General features: G+C 48.9%; 1 long non-coding RNA gene across 1 annotated transcript in view; it reads right to left on the bottom strand.

Moving 5' to 3' along the window:
• Window positions 1-17,376: 17,376 nt before the first annotated feature.
• LOC108536041 (uncharacterized) overlaps window positions 17,377-24,840 on the bottom strand; it is a 20,711-nt gene continuing 13,247 nt past the window's right edge. The window contains exons 3-4 of the long non-coding RNA XR_001887406.1: window positions 21,913-21,998; window positions 17,377-17,537 (exon numbers count right to left, since the gene is read on the bottom strand). This is a non-coding gene — a long non-coding RNA (uncharacterized LOC108536041). The remainder of the gene's footprint in view (window positions 17,538-21,912; window positions 21,999-24,840) is intronic.

Raw genomic sequence — 24,840 nt, 5'->3', positions numbered from 1 at the left:
CTTCACAGATGCGGAAACTGAGGCTCCCTGAGATGAAGTGACTGGCCCAAAATTAGCACATATTTTGCACACAATTACATAAGTAGGCACATAATTACATTATAGGTACATAATTACATAATTAGATGCATAATTAAGCAATAATTACATGATTAGATGCACAGTCAGGTACATAATTAGCAAGCGGGCTGGCATTTGGCCCGTGGGGGGTCTGACTCCAATCCTCCCGTCCTTCCACTGCACCACTGTGCCTGGGTCAGGACCCAGGACGCGTGCAGGGGTGCTGCTGAGCACAGGGACCCTGTGAGTATCTGTTGCCACTCACTCCTGCTGTGATGGAACAGGAAATTGAACCTCAGATCACAAAGCCAGTGGGATCCAGCTTCAGGGGCAAGGGTGGGAGTCTGGCTCACTGCAGAGCCTGGACTCATTCTATTTACCACCGCCATCCCTGAGAAAGGGAAGAGACCCTTCCTGAACACACTGGTGGCCTAGGCACTAGGGCCTGGCCCTCCATCCTCATCTGCAGAGGCAGATACTCACAGAGGAAAACCAGGGCTGGGACCACAGAAGGCCAGGACCCTGTGGCTATGGAAGGAGCCTCCAGCCAAGCCTAAAGGAAGAGGTTTCAGGGCGGCTTCCTGGAGGAGGCCCCTGAGCTGAAGGACAGAGAGCAGCTACCTCTGAAGACCTAGGAACAGCATGACGCATTTAAGAAACAGCAGCCACAGGGCGGCCTTTCCTGTCCCCACCATTGTGTGACAAATCAAATTCTCAGTGAAGGCACAGAGTGAGCAAGTGGTGCAGCTACCACTCAAGGTTGGGTCCACCCGTGTCCAATATGCACATTTGTTCTGTTACTGGGCTGCACACAACAGATGGAATTGAGCTCCACTTCGAGATGGTGGAGGAAGGATGAGGGAAGACCAGGCCTTGGCTCTGCCACTAGCCCACGCCGTGTCTTGGGGCAGCACATCCCCTTGGTCTCTCCAGATCTGAAGTGGACAATGGCCTGAGTCCATGCTTTCACACCATGTTCACAGAGCACTGTGGTCTCACAGGAGTGTCAACCCTGGGGAGGCTCAGCCACGCAGCCCAGAGCCCGTTCCAGTCTGGCCCCATGCTGGAGTTGACTTTGGGATGCATCTGACTCTGCTGCCATCTCTCTGGGACCTCCTGTTCAGAGGAGCCTCTGGGCATGGCCACCCTCATTCAGGCTCCCCAAGTCTCCTTGGTCCCAGCCAACACAGCTGATACAGCTGTGTGAGGTTCATCTGAGTGCCTGCCCAGCACGTGGGCATTCATGAGACTGGTCTCTGGCACACAGCGCCCTCTGCCCTTGGCCTTTCCTGCCTACCTCACTGCTGCCTCCACACCTTCTGTCTGTCCCACTCCCATGAGGCCAAGTAGCTTAGGGTGCCTTCCTGTCAGGGGAATTTGCATTTTATTAGGATAATTGAATACTTTGTGACCCAAATAAATGGAAAGCTCCCCGGCCACACAGCCTCTGCCAAAAGGAAGGACCCCACGTTCTACTTCGCCCATGAATGAGACTTTGGGGTGGTCTTTAGCCCAGAAACACACACCCTGAGGGCTTTTGGGGACTCAGGAACCAGCCCGCTGGACTCTCGGACGGGGAAGCGCCTCTCCCATCCCCTCTCAGAGGCCCCCATTCGGCTTTCCATGCCGGAGGGGAGGCCCCCATCCTGACCACAGCCCAGGCCCCACAGCCCGCGCCCCAGGGGCTCACCTAAACCAGAGATGGCCCCCGAGATTCAGGCACCAGGACAGGGGTCAGGGCAGGGATTTGAGGAATGGTCCTTCTCAGGAATGTCAAATCCTCAAGGGCCCCTCTTGCTCAGCCAAGGCTCACCTCTGTGCCACCGGCAGGGGAGACACCCTGTCACAGGCTGTGCTCCTGCTCTGCTGGCCCCAGCGTCTGAATCACTGACTCTCAGCATTGTTAGACACACAGCTGGGTTACTTCTCCTCTGGGTCCTTTTGGGACTGAATTTAATCTTGCAATTTACATTTTCTGATAAACCATTCCTGACTTTGGGTAAAAGACCAAGGTCAGATGAGAATCCTTTCCCTCTCCCTGTTAAGTTAGTGCTTTCTGGTTTGGTTTTTGTTTGCTCACTAGCTTTGCTTGGTTTCATTTACTCTTGTCTTTATCTTGAACCTCAGAGTTGCAAACCTGGACCAGCAGCTGGCTCCTGTATAGCAGGGGGGAAGTGGGGCCTCCCTTTTCTTTCCAAATGACTGAAAGCATAAATCCTGCTGGGACGGCACCCAGCAGATAGCAGGACAGCAGAAGAAAGGGGACGGAGTCTTCTCTGATCCCACAGCAAAGTGCTAGTGGCCCAAGGCCTGAACTTGCCAAAGTGCTCCAGTGAACTCACCCTCGAGTGCAGGCCCCTGTGCCTTCCTGAAGACCCCCGAATGGGCCTGGCTCTGAGGAGGAGGGGAGCACTGTGCCTGGGGGATGAAGGAGCTGGCGTATGTCCAGTAACTCCTGACAGTCACACCATCCACCGGGTCAGACTGTCCATCATTTTTCCGGCTCTGCCCACAACGGGACCCCTCCCCACAGCGAGACTGGACCAGCGGGAGAGACCTGGCCCACATCAAGAGATCCAGTGGCTTGTCAGCAGCCAGCCACTTTCGCTGGATCAAATGTTTGAACTGAGAGGCAAAGAAACTATCAGCAGTTGGTGAGAAAAACTTTAACTGAAGGGCTCATGTTGAATTGGGTGGCATGGTCAGATCAGACAGAGGCACAGAGAGAAAGAGAGACAGAAATAGAGACAGAAGCAGAGACAGACAGACAGAGAAACAGAGGCAGAGAGAGACATAGACGAGACATAGAAAGAGAGAGAAACAGAAAGAGACAGAGACAGAGCGCACAGGGGATAGCAAGCCAGGAGAGGGCAGCAAGGCCGAGCGACCGAGCAAAGAGGAGGTTGGGGTGGCAGCCCTGTGCACACGGCTGTCCTTCCCAGTCCTGAGGGTCCCCTCCCACATCCTGTCCCCACAGCTGTCCTACGCACAGTAGCTGAGAAAATTGAGACACTGAGATTTTAAGTAACTTATTCAAGGTTGAGCAAAGAATATCTTACCCCAAAAGACATCATCACTTCATGATTTTTCAAAACTTCGGTGGCTGAAGCTCGAAGTGGAATCAGTAGGGCGGCGGCCCTGGGGGGCCATTTTTCCTTTCGCCGGTGCCATTGCCCACTCATCAGTGGTTGAAAGTGCTCCAGCACCGCCTGCGCCCTCGGAGCTCCCGGGCACGATACACCCTCCATGGGGACGTGTGTGCTGACAGCCAGGTCTCGCCTGAGAGCCTCGCAGACCTCAGCCAGCCCCCGTCCTTGAGTGCTTGCCCTTCAGTGATCTGGCCCCTTTTTTCGATAACTGAGAGGAAGCCTGGCACACAGGCTGCCTTCTCTCTGTGCTTGTGCTCGTGCACACCTGCCAGAAGAGATCCTGCAGACAGACAACACACAGGCAGCGCTGGGAAGAGCTGTTCTGTTTACAGCTCTGCGCTCTCTGGGAAACTCAGACAGAGGTTGAGGATAGGGTGGTTTCCACCGGCCTGACCCCACCTGGATCCCCAGGCCTGCTCAGTGAGGCCCTTCATGAAGCCGGCAGAACAAAGACTGGAGGGAGAGTTTCCCCACCCCAGTAATGAGGAGCACCGCAGCTTGCCTGTGTGGTTAAGGATTTGGTTACTGGCACAGGTCAAGTGGCCCCCACCTGCTGCCTGTGAGATCTGGGGCAAGTCCCACCATCCTCCTCACCTGCAAAACCAGAGTGATGGAATGACACCTCCTGATGCTAATCAGACAACGAGGCTCAGCACCCAGCACGCCCCGGCATGGAGGGACCCACACAGCCTGTTATTATTATTAGGCACAAACGAGGCCAGGTGGGTTGATTCTATCTCTGCTTCCTCCTTCTCAGGAACAGTGACTGAGAGACTGTTCTGTCAGGGTCCTCACACTGTCTCCAGCTCTGGGCCCTTGTGTCCAAGCCTGGCTTCTGGGCACATCCACAGCCTGGTCCTAACGTCCTGGGTGCACATAGCATGCAAAGGACCTGCCTTCTTGTGCCAGAGATCTCTGTGGCTCGGTGGTGGCTCGGCTCAACCACCCTTTCTCCCAGGGTGGGGGTGGCTTCTCCGATGTCTCATGGGTCTCTCCCCCTCCCAGCCTTCTGTTGCTCCCTTCATGAAGGTAGAACCCTCCTTCCACTTCCCCTTTCAGGGGACCCATGTGCCACCAGCAGCAACCTGGTCTTGACAGCCTGGGCACCACCGTGGGGTCCAGAAATTGCAGCCATCCTAAACCTGCATCTGTGGGCTGGGAGTGTGCACACCAGGTCCTGGAGGGCTCCTCATCCTGTAGTTCATGAAGATGAGAAAGGTGTTTGCAACCTTGAGGGTCCCGCTGCGAGCACTGGGCTCCATTCTAATTGGAAAAGCCAGGGAGCTCGGGCCGACCCTGCCTTTCCTCCATCACTGAGCAGAAACCACATACGACTTGATATATTGATGCTTATTACATTGTGTCACTCAAAGCACAATCAAACCAGTGACTCAAAACTGCATTGTTTCCAGACCATATACACACATTCACACACACACACACACACACACACACACACACACACACAATCACGCCAAAGTCCAGGTAGAATACACTCAACTTACCTGGGGAGTTATTCACATTAAATTGAGGGGTTTGTCGAATTAAAATCAGTATACTCACACAATTCTCTCTCATAATAACAGATTGGGGAATGGGTGGGTGCAGAATTGTGGAATTAAATACATTTCTTGACAATAATAATACAGTTTATCTAACACTATCAAAAATGAAATCATACCTAGACATAAATCTAACAAAACATATTCAGGATTAGTGCGCTGGAAATTAGAAAATGCTGATGAAAGAAATCAAAGAAGGCTTAAAATTTTGAGTTACAACATGCTCATGGATTAGAAGGCTCAGCATAGGAAACATGCCGGTACTCCTAAAATTATTCTACATGCTGAACACAATTCCTAACAAAACCTTAGCAAGAGTTTTTGTACAAATAGACAATCTCATTCTAAAACGTATATATGGAAAGGGGAAAAATAAAGATAAGAAAGTGGGAGGAATCACTCTTCTTGGTGTTAATGTTTCCTGTGTAACCACAGAAATAAAGACAGTATAGTTAGTATTGACAGAGATATAGACACATTGGTCAATAGGAAAAAACAAAGAACCCAGAAATACACCCAAAAAAATAGATCCACATGGATGTATTATGAAAGTGGAAAAGCAAATTAAGGGAGGAAGGACAACCTTTTCACCAAATGGTGCTGGAGCAATTTGAATCTCCATAACCCAAAACATGAACCTCAACCTAAGTCCCACACCTTCTACAAAATTAACTAAAACAGACTTAAGTGTACAAAGAAAAATTCTGAAACTTCTAGTGAAAAAATACAGGGGAATCTCTAGGACCCAGGGCTAGGGGAGGCATTCTTAGAATTGACACCAAAAGCCCAATCCAGAAAAGGAAGGCAATAAATCAAACTCATCAAAAGTAAAAACTCCTCAAAATATCATATGAAGAGGATAAAAAGACAAGCTACAAACAGAAAGTTTTTTTTGTAAAATTATTTGCGGACCATATATCCAACGAAGGACTTGCCTTTAGAATACATAGAAAATAAACTCAACAATAAAGAAAACAAACCAATTAGAAAATAACAAAAGACGTGACCAGATACTTCACTGCTGAGCATATACAGATGTCAAAAAACACATGAAAAGATGTTCAATATCATTAGTTATCAGGAAATGCACACTTAAGCCACACTAAGATATGACTATATGCATATCAGAATGATTAAAATGTTTTAAATGATAAAACCAAATTCTGGTGAGTATGCTGAGAATCATACATTGATGTTGGGAATGTAAAATGGTACAGCCACTCTAGAAAACAGTTCGGAAGTTTCTGTGAAACATGTGGTAGTAGTTAGCTACACGTGATAAAATTGCCTAGAACTATATGTACATGTGCACACACGCGTGCACACACACACTCACACACACACAAATGAGTGCTTGTAAAACTGGTGAAATCCAAGTAAGGTCTGTGGGTTATACCAGCGTTAATCTCAGGTTTCGTATTGTACTATATTTATGCAAGATGCATTCTTCCTTCAAAAGTCATCCATTAACACTGGAGGTGGCTGGGCAAAAGAAATACAGTACCTGCCCCCGACATTTTTTGGAGTTCCCTTTGAATCTACAGTTATTTCAAAGTAAAAAGTTCTTTTTAAGGAGCAGTCTTTTTCAGAGACAAATAAAGAAAAAAACTATTTTCTGAAGACTCCAGCAATCGAATTCCTAGATCAACTGTAGAATTCTCGCAAATTCTTTGCAGACCCTTGGAGTGAAATAACAGCAAACCATAGCCTGAACACAGTGAGATGGGGTGCTCTGGGGGAGACCTGTCAGGTCTGAGCAAATGGAATGCCTGTTCTGTGGTCATGACCCACTCGAGCCTTTTGAATAAATGTATGACTCCCCTCGATGGGCAAGCTGGGGCCTGAGCCCCAGGCGAAGCTTTGACCTTCTCCAGCCATAAAGCTGGGTGCTGCTGCTGTGTCTCCTTTCCCTTCCTAGAGCATCTCTGGGAACTTAGGGAGCATCTTACATTATTTAAAAATATGGCTTCAGGCTTTAATCAATGAACCTACAGAGGACAAACCTGGTTTCCACAGAAATCTTCCAGATGGAGTGCGGTCTGCTCATGCAATGACAGCTTCTATAGCAGCGTTATTGAGGCATTAGCATGGTATCAGGGTGAGCAAGGAAGCTGGCCCAGGCTTCACAGAGTTTGCTTTAAACATAGGCTTGGCTAATTCCATTCTAATTAAATTTAGATAGAACTCTCCACTGCTCCAAAATAGAACAAAAGTAAACTCTACCAGCTCAACAACTCTGCCATGAGACATGTGCTCTAGTTTGAAGCAAATGTTCTCAACAGAGACCCTCACACTGGGATGGGGAGGTGTCCATCAGTCCAGGGAACCTCAGAGCCATTTTCCTCTAAGCTGACTTCATTTTATTTATTTATTTATTTATTTATTTATTTATTTATTTTTGAGATGGAGTTTCACTCTGCCTCGCAGGCTGGAGTGCAATGGCACCATCTCAGCTCACTGCAGCCTCCACCTGCTGGGTTCAGGCGATTCTCCTGCCTCAGCCTCCCGAGTAGCTGGGACTATAGGCACCCACCACCATGCTCAGCTAATTTTTTTGTACTTGTAATAGAAACAGGGTTTCACTGTGTTGGCCAGGCTGGTCGCAAACTCCTGACCTCAGGTGATCCACTCGCCTTGACCTCCCCGAGTGCTGGAATTACAGGCGTGAGCCACCGCACCCAGCCCTGACTTCATATCTTTTTAAAGCAAGAATATGAGTCCCTTGCTTCTACTGCCAAAAAAAAACAACAGCCAAATTCTATCAAGCATCTACTGTGGCAGGCACTCTCACGTTATCATGCCCACTTTGCCAATAAAGACCCCTGGATTCTGAGTGATAAGGTGATCTGTTCAAGGTCACACCGCCAGTAAGTGCTAGAGCTGGAATCTCACCCCCAGCTAACCCTAGTCCAAAGTGCATGCTCTTTCCAGCCCTCCATTGCCCAGGCGTCCAGCACTGTGTTCAGTGTTATGAAAATGAGAACAAGACTAAGGGCCGTGCCCTTAAGGAGTGAGAGCCATGTATGCATGACAATGCAAGAGGAGTCACTGGGTTCAGTGCTTGTGCACTAGAGCATGAGAACAAGGCAGGTTTGAAAAGGGTGGAGGCCAGAGGGAAGGGTGGCTGGAATAATAGCACTCGCAAGGTAGCAGGTAGGGTGGGTATGGCATGGTTATTGTACTGGGGTGCCGAAACTTACACATTTCCATTTTATTTCATTTTATTTTCTATCTAACTTTGACTTCCCAAAGCAGGTGTCCCTGAGGATGGGAACAAGTCAGCATATCAGGAAAGTTATAGTATTCGTTATACTGTTTAATATATTTTATTTTGAGAAAAGTAAAACAGATTTTCCATCCCCACTCTGGATGTAGAACAGCTGACCTGCCAGGTGAGTGGGTCAAGCAGCCTCATGATAAAAGCAGTCATTATTTATTGAAGAAAATGTGTGTGATCTTTCATTCACTCACTTACTTATGTCCTGTTTTCCAAAAGGATTTCAGGGAGTGAACAAACACCACCTTTGTGCTGAGGTTTTTACAACACTTGTTTCTTACCACCATGCCCCCAACATCTCTGGGAGGTGCATTTAGTTGTCCACATGGGGGCAAGGGCCAAGCACAACATGGTGTCTCCAAACTCTGACGTCAGGGAGACAAGGTCACCTGCTAGAACCCAACTACACATCACATCACACAATATGGACAAAGAGAAATCTAACTCCATCTGATAGGGACAGAATGATTCACTCACCAGGATGAGATTAGTTGACTAAAGACAATTAGTTACCCAAAGGTTATAGTATATGGCCCTGAAGGACATCAACTAGTTTTGTATCTAACCCAGCAAACCTGTCCTAACATTTCTTTATTAAATTACATATAAATACCTAGCTCCTCAAATGTTCCTTGGACTGGTTTTCACATTTTACTGGCTCCATCATTAACTGATGAGCTAAATAAGCTCTTTGACCTATGTTTGTTTTATATTTGCATCAGAGTCATGATTTTTTCAACTTTTACTCTCAGTGGTACACATGCAGGTTTTGTTCTATAGACAAATTGTGTGTCACAAGAGTTTGGTATACAGATTATTTCATCACCCAGGCATTAAGCCTAGTAGCCATTGGTCATTTTTCCTGATTCTCTCCCTCCTCCCACCCTCCATCCTCTGAAAGGCCCCAGTGTGTGTGTTGTTCCCCTCCCCATGCACTCATGTGTTCTCATCATTTAGCTCCCACTTATAAGTGAGAACATATGGTGTTTGGTTTTCTGTTCCTGCAAAAGTTTGCTAAGGATAATGGCTTCCTGCTCCATCTGATATGTCTCTGCAAAGGACATGATCTCATTCCTTTTCATGACTGTATAGTATTCCACGGTGTATATGTACCACATTTTCTTTATCCAATCTATCATTGATGGGCACTTGGGTTGATTCCATGTCTTTGCTATTGTGAATAGTGCTTCATGAATGTATGCATGTGTGTATCTTTATAACAGAATAATTTATATCCCTTTGGGTATATACCCAGTAATGGGATGGCTGTGCCGAATGGTATTTCTGTCTTTAGGTCTTTGAGGAATCGCTACATGTCTTCCACAATGCTTGAACTAACCTACACTCTCACTGACAAGCACAGAAATATTCCTTTTTCTCCAAAACCTTGTCAGCATCTGTTATTTTCTGACTTTTTAACGACAGCCATTCTGACTGGTGGGAGATGCTATCTCATTGTAGTTTTGATTTGCATTTCTCCAATAATCAGTGATGTTGAGCTTTTTTCGTATCATTGTTGGCCACATGTATGTCTTCTTTTGAAAAGTACCTGTTCATGTCCTTTGCCCACTTTTTAATGAGATTGCTTACTTTGTCTTGAAAATCTGTTTCAGTTCCCTGTAGGTACTGGATATTAGACCTTTGACATTTGCATGGTTTACAAAAAGTTTTCTTCCACTCTGGAGGTTGTCTGTTCACTCTGTTGATCGTTTCTCTTGCTGTGCAGAGCTCTTTCACTTAATTAGATCTCATTTGTCAATTTTTGCTTTTGTTTCAAGTGCTTTTGGCATCTTTGTCATGAAATCTTTGCCTGTGCCTGTACCCTAAATGGTATTGCCTAGGTTGTCTCCCAGGGTTTTTATAGTTTTGAGTTTTACATTTAAGTCTTTAATCCACCTTGAGTTAGTTTGTGTTTATGGTAGAAAGAACGGGTCCAGTTTCAATCTTATGCATATGACTAGCAAGTTATCCCAGCACCATTTATTGAATAAGGAATCCTTTCCCCATTGCTTGTTTTTGTCAACTTTGTAGAAAAATCAGATAGTTGTAGGTGTGTGGTCTTCTTTCTGGGTTCTTTACTCTGTTCCCTGATCTATGTGTCTGTTTTTGCACCAGTACTATGCTGTTTTGGTTACTGCAGCCATGGAGTACAGTTTGAAGTCAGGTAGCATGATGCCTCCAGCTTTGTTCTTTTTGCTTAGGATTGCTTTGGCTATTCGAGCTCTTTTTTGGTTCCATATGAATTTTAAAATAGTTTTCTCTAGTTGTGAAGAAGATCAATGGTAGTTTAATAGAAATAGCATTGAATCTATAAATTGCTTTGGGCAGTACGGCCATTTTCATGATATTGATTCTTCCTATCCATGAGCATGGAATGGTTTGCCATTTGTTTGTGTCATCTCTGATTTCTTTGAGCAGTGGTTTATAGTTCTCCTTGTAGAGATCTTTCACCGCCCTGGTTTGCTGTATTCCTAGGTATTTTATTTTATTTTATTTTGTGGCAGTCGTGAATGGGACTATGTTCCTGATTTGGCTTTACTATTTTTGATGTACAGGAATGCTAGTGATTTTTGCACATTGATTTTGTATACTGAGGCTTTGCTGAAGCTGTTTATCAGCCTAAGAAGGTTTTGGGCTGAGACTATGAGGTTTTCTAGGTAAAGTATCATGTGGTCTGCAAACAGGGATAGTTTGACTTCCCCTCTTCCTATGCCCTTTATTTCTTTCTCTTGCTTGATTCCCCTGCTTTGCCTTGTTTTTTTTGTTGTTGTTGTTGTTGTTTGTTTGTTTGTTTGTTTTTGTTTTTTTGTTTTTTTGTTTTTGAGATGGGGTCTCACTGTGTCACTGGGCTGGAGTGCAGTGGTACAATCTCAGCTCACTGCAACCTCCAACTTCCTGGTTCAAGTGATTCTCCTGCCTCAGCCTCCCAAGTAGCTGGGCTTGCAGTCACATGCCACCACACCCAGTTAATTTTTGTATTTTTAGTAGAGACAGGGTTTTACCATGTTGGCCAGGATGGCCTTGATCTCCTGACCTCATGATCTGCCTGCCTCGGCCTCCCAAAGTGCTGAGATTACAGGCATGAGCCACCACGCCCAGCCTTTGCCCACTTTTTAATGGGGTTGTCTTTTGCTTGTTAATTTGTTCAGAGTCATGATTTTTAACCTTAGGAAAATTATGCCTTCACAAGCTAGACATGAAAAGACAAGGTATCATCTCTGGAGCAAACAAGGGCTTTGTGGGCAGGCAGATGTGGGCTCAAGTTAAAGTCTTGCTACTACTACTAATCAGGACAATGTGCAAATTACTTCACCTCAGACGTCTCCAGCTTCCACATCTGCAAAATAAGGATAATATGTGCCTTGCTAATTTGTTGTGAAAATTAAATGAGATAATACACAAAAGCATTTAATTCATTGCATGATCCCAGTAAATGGCACCTATTACTATCGTAAAGATGGACAATATTACTGATAACCATTGGAGTATCTGCCCTTAAGACCACACTGCCCCTTTCTAAACTTGATTAGACCAGGCATGGAGACACAGGACCGAAATTTGAACTATAGAGAGGTGGAGTTGAACCTGACCTGAGGCTACTAGTACTATCCCTAGGCCTCTTTCTTCCTCTTCAAAGTGAGAATAAAGTGAAAATAAATTCACCTTCTTGCTGTGAGGGTGAATGAAAAAATGTGTACATTGTTTCAGAGAAGGTGTTTATAAAACTCTGCAAGGTAGAACCTCACCCCCAAGTTCTGGCTTTCCAGGGCTCCAGTGGAACACACCATGGCCCCAGTTCCACCTTGAAAACTGGCAACTTTCGGCTATGTGTGCTAAGTGGAGGAAGCTGGTTTATAAAGAAATTAAATTCGACATGCAGAGAAATGGAAGCAAAGGATCCTGAGGCAAAAGAGAAAGAGATGAGAGAAAAAAGAAATATTAGAAATCCTGGAGGATGAAAGTACCCTCATGAGGCCCAGGTCCCTGCCTGGGATCCACCAAGTACCCCTGAATACTTACCATAAATATTTATTTATAGTTTATGCTGCAATGGAATGCTTTCACTTACTATTGGGTGACTCAGACTAACATTATTATTGCTATTATTATTACCTTACCATTATCCTGAGGACTCACACAGAGAATGAGACAAGGCTCCCATTTTCAGCTGTGAGGTCCAGCAAGTTGCAGGAAGGGCAGGACACAGAGCAGGGCTGGTTGCCCTGGGTTCTCCAACTTCAGCTCAGAGTGGTCCTGGAGGACCAGGAGACCAAGCCTCAGGTAGCCCCTGCATCAAACGTCGGCATCAAACCCCGGTATCAAACCCTCACCTCTTTCTATATGATGAAAATGAAGTTCCCTTCCAGCCCACTCCACCAACATGTGCCCTTTTCAAAATTCACCAAGAGAGACATGATCTGGAGATTATGCAAATACTCCATCCTTTGCAGGTGAACCTCACTTTAACAAATATGCATCTGATTAACAAGGGAAGGTGTTTGCTTTATAGATCTCACCTCGGCGTTCCTTCTGAAAGCCAGCTTTCCGAGTTCATTTAAACATACAATTTCCAGCCTGACGCTTTTCATGTTACATAGGGTAAGGGCATAGATCTTCCATGCACATTTCCTGTTGATAAATGCACACATCCGTGTATCCGTGATCCAAATCAAGGCACCCGGGAGACCTTCATGGCCCTTCCCAGTCCACCTCTGGTCCCACAAGATGGTCACGGCTCTGGTTTCTACCATCAGAGATCTGTTTTGCCTGTTCTTGAACCTCATATAAATGAGTGATACGGTATATCGTCATTTGAGTGTGGTTTGTTACACTCAGCATAAAGATATGGGATTTATCCTTGTTGCACTATCAAAAGTGCATTGTTTTTTAATGCTAAGCAGTGTTTCAGCATTTGGAGATACTGCATCTTTGTTCACCCATTCATCTGTGGGATATTTCAGCTGTTTCCAGTGTTGAGCTATTCTGCTTAAAGCTGCTATGAATAGTCATATATTAGGTCTGTGTGGATATATCTTTTCATTTCTCTTGGCTAAATACTTGGGAGTGAAATTCCTCTGTTGGAAATTGTCCAACGTATGTGTGAAGTACACAAAAGCACTCCAGGCTCGCCCTGGGCCTGGAGAGCTCGGTCTGGCCACGGTGGCGCTTCCTGCAGAAGGGTGTCCCTCCGGGGCGAGCCTCTGGCTGGCGGACTCGCAGCTTCTGTTTCAGCAGGACGCCTACTCAGGGGGGACTAATAAAAATCACAGCTGTTCATCCACCCGCACTCTGGACTGGTGCCTTATGGCCGGGAGCCCCAGGTCCTGTGCTGTTACAAACAGGATGCTGGCCCAAGAGTGCAGGAGCCGGGCTATAGAGGAAACGCACGTCTGAGACTCTGCTTTTCTTTCTGGTTGCCAGAATAAGTGTAATTCAGGGTATTTTAAAAGTATCAGGCACTTGTTAGGAACTTCGTAGAAAAGACGCCTCTGCATCAGCATCAGCTTCCCAAATTTAATACAGAATTCCAAAATCAACAATTCTGCTCGGACACGGAAACAAGCCTCCCCTGGGGCCCAGCCAGCGGTCCCAGTCCTTGGGCCCCCGCTGCGAGTGCACAGACCAGGCAGGCCTAGGGCGGGGCTGGCAGGGGCGGGGAAGGCGAGGGCGGCGTGGGCCCGGCTGGCACCAGAGGAGGGAGGGGAACGGGCACCATAAGCACCCTTCCCGGGAACGCTGCTTTCCAGCGGAGCCTGAAGAGGCAACAGAGAGAGCCTGGGTAGAAAGTGAAGGAAGTGCGTGCCCGGTGGCACCTGGGCACATAGAGACCAGCAGTCCAGAAACTCCCACAAAGATTGGGGGTCGGGGTCACAGGCCGGAGGAGCCACACCCGGTGTGGACCCTTGAGCCCAGGAGAGAGGAAGCTGCTACCGCAGGCTATGAAGGCCCATGTCAGAGGGCCAAGCTCCGTGTGAGCGAGGGTGTGTGAGTGGGCATCTGTGGGAGTGTGTTTACGTGTGCCTGAGTTTGATCATGTCTAGAGAGAAGGTGTATGTGAGCCTTAAGTGTATGCAGTGTCTGTGTGTGTCTGAGTCTGGGTGTATTTCCGAATGTGCACTCATGCAAGTGTATGTGTGTGCGCGTGCAAGGCCTGACTCCTGCCCCTCGCTGGTTCCTCCACTCCCTCCTCACATTCCAAGGTGGAAGTGGGACCACGGTGTGCCCGTGGGAGTCCTGGAGAGCCAGAATTCAGGGGTGAGGTTCTGTTCTGCAGAGTTTTCTCATGCACCTTCTCTGAAACAATTTACACATTCTCTTACACCCTCACAGCAACCTACAGGGTTTTTATTCTCACTTTACAAAGGAAAAAACAGGCCCAGGGACAGTACTAATAAGGAAAGGAAGTAGCTCTAAGCCTACCCTGTCCAATCTCTGGCCACCAACCTCTGGGCCCAGCAGGCCACAAATCCAGGGTGCTCCTAGGAAGGGGACCCAACCACCCCCTAATACCTTGCCTGGAGAAGAGGCCCACCCAGGTGCTGGCAGCCAGTGTGGGGGCTGAGCAGAGTGCAAGGCAAGGCCAGCTGCTGAGGCTCTGCAGCATCCCTCTGCCTGGTTAGCTCATCCTCGCACAAACAGTGGGTTGACAGCCTGCCTTCCAAGTCAGCCAGTGCAATGGACACTGACAGTAAGGAGTGCTATGACCCTGAGATGGTGCAGTTTAACTCAATCACAAGAGGAATAAAGATGCCTTGGCCTCGGCCTTTGTGGAGTTATGTTCTATACACGTTAGCCAAGAACCAGTGCCCTCTACCCTATGGTGTGAATGTTCCCTGCAAAACTCATGCTGAAATTTGTTACCACAATGACAGTATTGAGAAGTGAGACCTTTAAGAGGTGATTAGGTCCCCCCCCATGAATGTTAGGTCTCCCCCTCCATGAATGTTAGGTCTCTCCACCATGAATGTTAGGTCCCCTCCCATGAATGTTAGGTCTCCCCCTCCATGAATGTTAGGTCTCCCCCTCCATGAATGTTAGGTCTCCACCTCCATGAATATTAGGTCTCCCCCTCCATGAATGTTAGGTCCCCCCGATGAATGTTAGGTCTCCCATTCCATGAATGTTAGGTTCCCCCTGTGAATGTTAGGTCCCCCCAGTGAATGTTAGGTTCCCCCTCCATGAATGTTAGACACCCCCATGAGTGGACTAATGCCTTTATCATGGGTGGGTTATCTCAGGAATGGGTTCCTGATAGGAAGGAGGAATTCAGCCCGATTTTTCTGTGTTAACATCCTTCCCTCCTGTTATGATGCAGCCTGAAGGTTCTTACTGGATGTTGGTACCATGTTCTTGGACTTCCCAACCTCCAGAACCATGAGCCCAATAAACTTCTTTTATTTATGAACTACCCAGTCTATGGTATTCTGTTATAGCAGCCAAAAACAAACTAAGACTCCCCCATCAGTGGACTGAGGGAGCCATTTGCCCTCAGCCTGTCTAGAGTTAGGTTCCATACATGTCAGCCAAGAACAGATGCCCTTTGCTTTGTGGGGAGCTGGGACACTACGAATTTCTGACTTAGCAGCCCATCACAGGACGAACGCAGCTGCCCCTGTGCAAGAGGAAGACTTGTGCTGCCCAGACATGGGGAAAAGGCACAATAGGGTGCTTCCTTAACATTCATTCCATAGTCACTGTTTCCTAGTGCCTCGCTTTATACTTTGTCTGTTTCTACTTCAGAGTACATTTTTTGGTTTTCTGTCCTGGTCTAATGCATTATTGAAAGGCTTCCTGATCACCAGTCATGCATATGGAGGAGGCTCTGGCCTTGTGCTTATGGAGATTTTTCTCTGGCCTCTGAAGTCTGCTGTCAGGCTCTGGGGAGCAACTGCAGCCGCCAACACTGCCGTGCCAAAAACCTTGCATAGATGACAACAGACAGCATCAGTCTGGCCAGAGAGCCCACCAAGGACACAAAACACCAAAAGTCACAGCAATACTCGGTCCTTTCCCAACACTGGCTATTGAGGTAAAACCGTTCAAAACTGGCTGGGAAAAGAAGCAAAGAGATGCAACAAGTCACACTCCTGAAAATGAACAGCAATTATTAAGATGCCCCAGGGCAGACCTGTCAGCCTCTGCATACAAAATCAAAGCTCAGAAGCCAGATCTCAGCCTGTTCACGGGCAGGCTGCCCAGCCGGCCCCCAGCCTTCTTTACACTCAGTTCAGCTCATCCATCACTGAGGCCACAGCTGTCTGGGGGGCCAGGTCTGCACTGGGCACAGGGGCATGACAGGGCCACCTGTCCTGCCTTCATCTTACTCACTGCAACCAGGAGATGAGACAGAAGGCTTCATTCATGCCATTCTGTGAACTGATCTCTTCCACAGGTATTTATTGAGCATCCGCTGTATACCTAATTCTATTCTGTCAATAGACAAATGGAGCTTATGTTGTAGTGAGACAAGACAGAGAATAAACAAATAAACAAAGACAGCACGTAGCTGGCCAAAGGTGACACCTGCTAACGAGCGATTAAAGCAGGGAAGGAGGCAAGGGCTACTGGGGAAGGGTGGTGTCACACACCCAGATATTTTCAATAGAAGAGAGAGGCTGTCTTCAGTGGAGAAAGCAAATCTGCACAGACCCCTGTGGGAGGGATTTGGGTGGGTGTTGGGGAGAGAGCATGGTCAGAGGGAACAGCAGATGCAGGACCTTCGGGTAGGGAGTGCTTAGCCAATCAGGGACAAGCAGGAGACCGTGGATGGAGTCTGGAGGGCACGGGGGTGCCATGCTGGGCCTCAGATTTGTTTCTCTAGTGTTTCGGGGTCTCCTGGAATGTGCTACTGTCTTATGGGGATAGTCATGCCCCTTGCAGGGAGAGGTGGGAATTTGCAGGGGCCTGTTTTGGTTGTCACAGAGATTGGGAGCATTTCTGCCTTTTGCTGGTGGACCAGGGGTGGTGGTGAAGGTCGTGTGCAGGAAAGCCATACCCCACAAAGACTTACCATACCCCAGACCCTCCAATGCCCAGCAGGCACAGGCAGGACCTGCCCTCTGGCACCACCACCCACATCTAACTCTGCTTTGCATACAGACTGAGGCGTGTGTGTCTAGTGTCAAGACACAGTGAATGTTCTGGGACTGCCACGCCATGTAAAAAAAAATTCCCTTCACCATGGGCCTCCATCTGTGGCCACAGCACATTCCCCCAGCCCCTGACCTCCTTGTGTCGTCCAGCTCACGGTGTTGTCTGGTGGAGCCACTCTTGGCATTTGCTTATCAAAGTGCCTGTCATTTTACTTACATTGTTTGTTGTTGTTTCTCCTTTATATCATGCAGCATGGTACAGTTTTTGGAGATGGTGGGTGTAGGTGGAGGATAGTAGAGGAGAACTAGGAGCAGTGGATGCTGGGACCGCTGTCACTGAAGAGGCTGGCACCCCAGTCTAGGTGAGAGACGGTGGAGGCATGGGTCTAAGTAGCACCTGAGGAGGTGAGCAGAAGTGGTCACATTCTGGTCATGTTTTAAAGGTAAAACTTTTGGATTTGCTGATAGACCATACATGAGTGTGAGAGAAAAACAGGCCTCGAGGATAACTCCAAAACTTTTGGCCCAAACAACTGGAAAGATGCAGTTGTCACAAACTGAGAAGGGGGAGATTAAAGATTAAAGAAGCATCGGACTGGGGGGAGCCGGGAGTGCAGTCATGGATTATGGAGTTGGAGTTGCCTTTTCATGGAGATGCCAAATAGCCAAATGGATAGTTCTTGGGGACAGTAAGAGCAGAGAAAAGGCCATGAAACTCAGCCTGTGAGACCAGGTAACTTCCAGGAGGAACAGACACCTGGGCTGGGGTTTTGAATGAAAAAAAAAAAAAAAGCCAGAGCTGATGCCAGCAGGTCACATGGAGGCTGGGGTTCTGTCTCACGGCAAGGAGGAGCCCTTGGAGGTCTCAGAACAGGCTGAATTCTTCCATGTCTTCTGGAAAGATGACCGCTGTGATCCAGCCCCCACTTCTGAACCAGCATCTGCTCACAAACCTTTTTGTTCTGTTTCATTTCCCTTCCTCTCCAAATGGACTCCATGCGCCTTAGAAGGAAGGTGCCAAGCATCAGGGGGCTTGGGAAATCACAGCTGCACCCCTCGAGAGGCCTCAGGGACCCCTGTCTCACAGGTGGTTGAGCAGGGCCCTGATCTCCGGATGGAAAGGTGTCCCAGGATAACATGAGATGATGCATGAGTGCCTGTCACCTGGAGGTGCCAAAGAAACCGCCCGGAGTGAGGCCTTGTTTGGTCACCCTCCAACTGATCGGGCGGGGTGTGGGTGAGAGCAGGGAGTGTGGCAGGGCCGGGATCACCCTCTGCCTGCCACTGTCCACGCAGCATGGGGACACCCACTACCCTCCCAATGCTGCTCCAGGGAAGTCAGACCAGGAGCATGGCCCCACCACAGTAAAAGCAGCAGCTGTGTCTGGGTCCGGGTACCCTGCCCAGTTGCAGGGCCTGGCCACAGCCACTGGACCACTTGGCCTCCCCATGTGAGGGAGGGCCCCAGCTGTGTTGGGAGGAAGAAAGCTGGTGCCAGGACAGGGGAGGGGTCCAAGGCTCGAGCCCCAGGGCCTTCCTGGGGGTGACCCTGGCCAGCTTCCTGCTGCAGTGAAGGTCGATTGGTTGTCACAGGGGCAGCTGGGGTGCCCACAGCCTTGCCCCTGCACTGGGGAGCCAGCCCTCTAGGCAGGAGAAGCAGCGTGACAGGCAGGCACTGCCAGTGCTCCTGCAGGAGACGGGGTGAGGCCGCGAGCAGCACCTGTGCACGACCAGCCTGGCTCGGCCTCACCTCCCAGTGGGGTAGTCTCTGAGCTGAACCCTGAAGGCTAAGCCAGCACACCTCCCTAGCCAAGGTGCAGCTCACCTTGTGACCATCACACCCCACTGCAGGAACCCTTTCAGACATGGTTTTCCTGATCGCCCACACATTGCATTTGACTAGGACAGTTGTGTTATATGTCTACCTGTGTGCTATACCCATGGGCCTGTGTTTTATTTATGAAAAGATTAAGAGCCTTTCCAGCCCCAACACTCACCAGCACTGTGGGGCTGCCTGCTGTGCAGCCATGAGGGGCAGCAGCTGTGAGCTCCAGTTGCCCTGAAGGACAGAAGGGCTGGGTTCCTGGACCCATGGGGCCACACCAAGAGGTCGAGATTGTCCTTTGCCCCAGGCAGTTAGATGTTGAGAGGCAAAGGGTGGCTAGAAACTGAGAGCACCTGAGCCTGAGCGACTAGGAGAGCAGGATGTCGTGGACAGCCCGACCTGTGGCTGAGCTCTGGAAGAGCAGGACGTTGTGGACTGCCCGACCTGTGCTGAGCTCTGGGAGGGCAGGACGTCGTGGACAACCTGACCTGTCACAAGCCTGCCACACCAGCTGCCACCCGGCCGGGGTCAGGATGAGGGCACCGGAAGCTAGACGCTCAGAATTAAGCATGACCCTCATGGATGGCAGGGATGAGTTTTGGCCCCGGAGTCCAAACCCTGAACTGTGAAGCCTCCTGGGCCACAGAACAGTCAGGCTGCAGCTTCCCAGAGCATAGCCTTGGGGGCAGGCAGTAAACAAATACATCACATGACGCTGAGGACGTGGGTCTGAACTGCTGTGGAGAGACTGCGAGTGCTGGCCAGCAGGACCAGCACGCCCCACAGGTTTCCAGGGCCAGAGCAGGCTGGGGCTGTCACCACTGCCCTGGTGGATGTCCAGGGCCCAGCCAGAATTTGAGAGGGACACGGCAGGGGCAGAAGTGGATAGGGCCACAGAGGCAGGGGACAATGGGTTCCGAGGGAAGGGGCCTGTGGCTCAGACACTGGCGAGGCCCGTGAGTGTGATCAGGCAGCACACACAAGGCACTCATAGCGTGCAGACCTCGTGGGAGCCACATGAGGTATGGGAGGAAAGTCCAGGGCCTCCTAGCAGCTCGGGGAGCCAGCAGGCCTCACGGAGCACCCTCCTGCACCGATGGGCTCGGGGAGTAAGCGCAGCAGGAGTTTCCTTCTTCCTCTTGTCTTCTGTGGCCTTCTCTTCACCACAGCCCAGATCTCAGTGTGTCTGGAGAGATCTCGAATCTCTGCGTGGCCTGATCTACACGTGTGCGGTGGGGGCTTTCATGGGGGTTGGCAATGACTGGCTGATTTCTTGAGCATTAGTGTGGGTGAGTGTGCATGTGCGTGTGCATGAGCGTGTGAACGCCAGAGCCAGTGTGCGAAGTGTTTTCTCTTGCCTACTGAGGAATTCAGGCCGTCCTTCAGTCTGCGCCGCCCTCCACAGGCAGGAGCAGCTCCAGAGACTAGAGACACCGCTCCTTGGCGAGCCCATGGGGGACTCACGGAGGAGGAGCACAGGTGGCAGAGACAGGCTTCCCCAGGAGCAGGGGTGAGAGGCCTTGCCCCCAATGCCCCCTCAGCAGCCTGTGGCATTCCCTATGATCCGTTTAAATGGTGGGAGCTGCCGTTTCCTGAACAGCAGAGATGTGCAGAAGCCACAGCAGCGCTCAGCCCATCTCCCCCATGACCCCTGTGGGAGGACCCCTCACCCACAGGAGGGAACTGACTCCGGCAGGGTCAAGTTATCTATTTAGTTGCTGCTTCGTTCCAGAAAACTTTCTGCATTTAATGCAAGGAGACATAAACTAAACATGTGGTGGGTGGGGGGGCAACAGGAAAATGAGAGCAAAAGAGTGTGAGGGAGGCCAGAGTTCATGAGAGAACATTCGATCTTACTGAGCAGGGACCAGCTGCGGGCCAGGCAGTGGGGCAGCCTGCATGCCTTTGCCCACAGTGCCCATCAGGGAAAGCAGTGCTGGGGAGGTGGTGCACTCGTGCTGTGAGGAGACGCCTGGGCTGCAGGAAATACCTCCCTCACTCCCCGTATCCTCCATGCACAAAGATCCTAGGAGATGTTCCAGTTAAGCCCAGGGTCTGGAGCAAACCTGGGAGGCGCTGGCAGCTTTGGATGCGGGACAGAAGGTGAGCCTCCTAGCATGCCCCACGTTCGGTCTGATGGCTGGCCCCACAGTGCAGCAGTGAGGAGGTCTCCTTCTACCGGGGAACATCACATGAGCTCCCAAATGAATCAAATCTGAGCGGAGCTCCCAGCTCCGATACCTCTAGGGTAAATGGAGACTTTACCTCAGAAACTCAGCTTAGCCCCGCTAGTACAGAACAGCAGTTTCCACCCTGATGTCTTCCAGAGGCTCAGTGAATGGCCATTTCCATCCACACCTCCCATAAAAAAGAGGCAGGCTTCCAAGAGGGGCTGCATGGGAGCTGAGGGAAGACCTGCACCTGTCAGAAATCCTGTCTACCCTATCTGCAGTAGTCCCAAAACAGGTCATGGAGCAGGGAGAGGTGTTGTTGGCGCATCTTCAGGTCACCTGGGGTCATCTCGTTCACCTCCTACTCTTTCCTGAAGCTGCTGATTCAGTTAACTCATTCATTCATTCACTCATTCATTCATCCAACAAAGATTTAGGGGCATCTACTCTACCTGTGGCTGGGGCATGGTGGTGAGTAAGGCTGGGTTCCCACACACCATGAGGTCAGGTCTGGTGGGAAAGCCGGGCAAGCGACCACCCACAGTGTATTCATATAGTCGCCATGGCCACAGTAAAACACTGCCCTACAGTCCCGGGAATGATATTCCAGCCAAGGACCGAGGGACGTGAGGAGCTGGCCAGGTGGAGGCAAGAGGAAGTGCCCAGTGATGGGAGTGGAGCCTGCAAGGGGCTCAAGGGAGGATACTGGGTGACTGGGGCCACCCGGGGTTGCAACATGAAGTGGCACCTACTGTAACTGGAAACCACAAGCTCACCTTTCGCACAAGGCTGGCAGCATGTGGAGCTGCCTGAGCAGTCCTCCCTGGGTGTGCAGCTGGCAGGGTCCTCTCGCCAGGCTGACCTGCAAAGAATTGTGTTGAGACCTCCCTTGCAGTTTTCACATTTTCTATCTTTTTTAAAAAATGTAAAAAGAGTTGCAGATCCTCCCATAGTAGCACCCTGTCAAACTCTTTTCCCATCTTGTCCCTCGCTTCACCTCCCTTTCCTTCCACCTTGTGAACTCCAGCCCTTCTGATTCCAGAGGATTCCAGGTTTCCATCAACAAGTTTGCGTGAAGACAAGAAAAGGAAAAGCGCGTCTCTGTGCACAGCCCTCAGCGGCACCACATGTTTCCCCAGAGGAGCCCGGTACGACGCCAACATTAATTTACAGCCTGCAGATCCCTCGTCACCACTGTAGTTACATCATTATTGGTGCCATTTGGGGGGTAAGTTTTCAAAGATTCTATTTTGGTGGTTTGTGCACATTGAGTGCAGAGATGAGTTTATATTTCACAATATACAGACTATGCCTTGTCTACTTCTATATTAAAATTTATAGATCAATTGATGTCAACATAGATATAAGTACAAATGATACGGAGATAGAGATATATAGCTCACTCCCTCATTGCTTATTCCCATCCTCATTTCCTAGATGCACACGGGAGCCAACTCCAACGTATTTGATACACTGAATATGCATGTCTTTAAATATGCACATCTCTTTGTAAAAGATGCAGTGGTGTTTGGTAGATATACATATGCCATAAATTATGTGAGTTACATCAGGCATTAAATCTCATTCTGTTTCTTCTTCGCTTTCACTTGACCGTAAGTTTTCAAGATGTATCATGTTGCTCTAGCTACAGCTAGATTATTGCTTCTTGGTGCTGCCTTGTGTTATTGCATGGTTTGTTTCTACCTTATTTTATTTCCAGCACTCTGTAATAGACACCAAGTTCCCACACCTTGTTGTATCCTAAACAGACAGACAGGCAATCCCCCGCGGTATCTCCCGATGGGTCTGGATCAGGGTTCCTCCAAGATGCTTAGGAGGAGTTGGGCGGCTGGTACCAGGCCAACCCACACACTGCACTGGGCCGAGTCCTCTGGGGTGGCTGCAGCAGTCCACACCCCAGGGCTCCCGTTAACCCACAGCCTTCTCAGTATGTGAGCCCGTCCCTGGTCTGACTGTTGCTATTCTGTTGCATGTAAAGCACTGTCTTGTTTTAATTTTAACTTGCATTGTGAACATGTTTTCGTGGATTCTTTTAGTCATTTGGACTTCCATTTCTGTGAATTGTTATTCATTACCTTTATTCACTTTCCTATTGCAGCCATCTCTCTTTTCCTTGTGTTTTGAAGGAATTCTTACTGGCTTTGCCTGCTCCTGTTGGCTTTCCCTACTGTAACCCTCATTGAAAAGAAATCCCTAATTTAGAGGTAATCTAATGTCCACCTTTACACTTTAAGCTATGATTTGACAACTTGGTTCAAGTAAATATTTGCTTAATCTCTGCCATCCCCAGTAGACTCCAAGGCTAGGAACCATGGCAGTCTTGTACCACTCGGTGTCTAGAAGAGCATTTATTCATTTGTGAATAACTATTTGGGGGAATGAATAAGACCAGCACCTGGTACATTGTACACACTCAGTAAATGGAAGCTGCTATTTTGAATGAATGAGATTTTCTCAAGGGAAAGCTCTAAGTAAATGTAATGAAACAATCTTCTGCAGAGAGAAACACAAAATCAAAACCAAGAAAACGGAAGCTAAAATACCAACAAACCTCGGTAAGCAGGAGGGACCTCCTGGATCTCAGAAGAGGTCTGAATGTTTTCATTGAGCACAGAAAGCCTTTGTGATGCATGGACCCAGCTCTCTCTCTGACTCAGGAATGGCATTACCACTGCAGGGTCTTTGTTTGTTTTGGCTTTAAAATAGAAATGTGAGTTACGCACAGATGATGCAGAAGTCAGGATGATGTCCCACGTTTGAGTGACTCACACGCAATACAGTGAGACTCTCCTGCTGGAATCCCTCTAGAATCTGTGACCAGCTCCTCTAATTCCAGAACCATGTTCCACGAGCACACCACTACCTTCTCTGGATTCTCTGGGAGTCATCTGTGAGGTCTTAATCGTTACAATTGGATTGTCTTACTATCTAAAGTTTTATAGAAGGAAAAATAAATCACGTATTTAGCAGAGTTTCAGGAAGGGTCACCCACCCCCATTCTTTCCCCTACTATTGGGAAACTGCCTGATGCCAGAGAGCAGCACAGACGTGGGACACAGGTCAGGCCATGATGAGGCCAGTGAGGATCAAAGGACATCTCAGGAGGATCAACTTCCAGCATGAGGGGTTCCACTGAGCCGGTCCCCAGGAAAAACAATGAAAATTGGTTTAAAATACACAATCAGTAAAGACTTCCAAACACAGTAGCAAAAAGCAAATGAAGAGACATGTATTCAAGAAAACGTATAAAACATTGGTGAGAAACGCACATATCTAGGCACACACTCAGGAGAGTCTATGGTGTTAGAACCAGGACAGCTCCTTTCCTCCTCGCTCCTAGTTAGGTAAGGCAGAGACACCACTCCAGACTGCCTTAGCCAACAACACAGGGCTCCCTCTCCCCCTCTGCTTCCAGTCAGAGAGCTTTCTTCCTGAGAGGAGTTGGATGTCAGCATTTCTTATCCTGCCCCTGCCACCTGTTGCTGAGGCTAAGTACTGGGTGAATGCAGTCGAAAAGTAGAGACTCTACTCTTCCTCCCAGCTTCCTCTCTTGAATTGAGGCTCTACCCTGGGCACAGTGCACTGAAAGTACTGCAGCCTGACAGCAGCTCTTCCAACTTGGGAGGTGATGGTTCCACAGCAGGAGAAGACCCCAGGATCCCCCCCCCCCCCCCCCCCCGGGG

The sequence above is a fragment of the Rhinopithecus bieti genome, unplaced genomic scaffold, assembly GCF_001698545.2.
Source record: "Rhinopithecus bieti isolate Rb0 unplaced genomic scaffold, ASM169854v2 scaffold_1452, whole genome shotgun sequence".
NCBI classification, from domain to species: domain Eukaryota; kingdom Metazoa; phylum Chordata; class Mammalia; order Primates; family Cercopithecidae; genus Rhinopithecus; species Rhinopithecus bieti.
This window is presented reverse-complemented; position numbering and strand designations above follow the sequence as displayed.